Here is a 2,175-nt window from a genome sequence, read left to right as displayed (position 1 = left end):
AGATGTGAAGGAGAAGTAAAGGCAAGAGTAATTAGCATTACAAGTTCTAGCCAGAGAACTAGAAGAAAGTCAGAACAGGGCCATTTTCAAATGTTCATGAGTACATTGGAATTTCCTGACAAGGGCTTCCAAAAGCATCCCTCTATTGGGTTCCTCCTCATTTTTCTTTTGTCTTCCAAGGCTGGACTCTAGAGTGATGGATTCAGGATTTGCTTTCAGGTATTTTGGTAGCTGTTGGAGTGGTTAGAATCAGTGTCAGTTCCCTCTCAAAGGCTTCTAGATGGGGGAGAAAACAAATTTATCCATCATTTTAGAACAATAGCTTGTTGTCTCCCTTAACTACAGGTGGGCGCTACAGTATTAGAGACTAAGATTTGATGTCTTACACCTGAGCAGCACTTTCTGGTTAGGAACAAAATTACCAATGAGAAATAATTGTCTAAATAACTTTTTATATAGGCGTAAGTCTAATGTCTGGGAAGTGTAATCCATTGAACCCTTAAAGAAATACACTGATGACTTTAGTCTTTGGTTATACTTTCCTTTTGGGTGTTTAGGACCATACATTTGGCCCAAATAAATCAATTTATTTTTACACTTAAGGACATTTGAGGATCTGTTCCTCAGGGGTCACATGGCCTTGGGAGGAGCTCCTGGCTCCTCTCTTTTACTACTAGTTCCATCTATGTGAAGGTAAGTCAAAGGTCCTGCTCAACCATGTCTGGCTTCACTTGGAAGCATGAATGAGATGTTTCTTCTGAGCTGACCCTCCTCTTTGTAGACTGGACACTGGTTCAAGTCCATCTCATGGGGTCTCTATGTCCTCCTTGAATAAGAGGACAGGTGACTCACCATAGTTACGGGACATTTTGAGAGATGTTCCGTAGTCCCCTGGAACTTAGTCGACCTTGGAGGGCAAGGGGCAAAAACTGTCCTTTAAGTCCCTCTGACCACATTAGTATAGGCCTCAAAGTATGGCTATTAAACGTCCAGTAAGGTTAGTTCTACCGGTCTGGTATTTTTAATTATCATGTGCTATGTAGATAAGGCTTGGGTAGAAAACCAAATATTCTCAGATAAACCTTGACTATATATTTATTTTGTTCCTTAAACTAGTTGACTAAACTATGACCATAGAAATTTCAAACAGCAGCAGCTTCCCCCCTCCCCAACAGGGACCTACAGACTTTGGAGCCGGAAAAAGGGAACTTAGCTGATAAGCACCTTGACCTTTGAAGTCAAGAGAAACAAACTTATCCTTTTAACATCTTTTACATTCTCATTTTCTTTTTTAAAAAATAATTATGAGACATAATAGCATTAACAAGTAAATTTCTGTCTGTTGTGAGACTTCTTTTCCTAGGGACATTAAGCAATGCTTATTCCCTTTTAAGGTTCTAGTATCAAGCCAATACTTGATTAAAGTTTTAGTAGGGAACCAATGACTTTATTCAGCTTACTTACCAGATAACTCAGAGGCTGCGGAGGTATATATATGACCTGACGGTATGCACACTGGAAAGCCTTAACCCAGCATGGGTCATGCCTTCTCTTCCTAGCCTTCCCCAGACTGTATACTTTAACCCTCCCCAAATCCAGGAGGCCATGTGTGGTTAGGGTCAAATTACATACAGTTGGATGGAAAGAGTGGTTGGATACTCCGGCGAGGGTCCAATGACCCTGCTTAGCCTTCCTTTAATGATGGGCACAACTGTCAACAAGCCCAATTATGACGATGTTTAGCAATCAGGCTCAGCTGAAGTGGTGATGGTAGTTATTTCGTGCAGAAGGGACTGCAGTGTAGCATCATCTTATTAAAAGGACCTAGAATTTAAAAGGATTTGGTGCTAGGATCCACATATGAGGGAGACATACGTCATTTGTTTTTCTGAGTCTGTGTTACTTCATTTAGTCTAACAGTTTCTAGATCCATCCATTTACCTACAAGTTTCATTATTTCATCTTTCTTTACTGCTGAAAAGAACTCTATTGTGTAAATACACCACATTTTTGTTAACCACTTGTCAGTTGAAGGACACTCAGGTTGCTTCCATTTCTTAGCTATTGTGAAAAGAGCAGCAACAAACATGGTTGTACAAGTGTCCCTACAATAGGATGAGTCCTTTGGGTATATGCCAAGGAGTGGTATAACTAGGTCAAATGGTAGGTTCATTT

This window comes from Nannospalax galili, unplaced genomic scaffold (genome assembly GCF_000622305.1).
Source record: "Nannospalax galili isolate Female #2095 unplaced genomic scaffold, S.galili_v1.0 scaffold31, whole genome shotgun sequence".
NCBI lineage: Eukaryota > Metazoa > Chordata > Mammalia > Rodentia > Spalacidae > Nannospalax > Nannospalax galili.
This window is presented reverse-complemented; position numbering follows the sequence as displayed.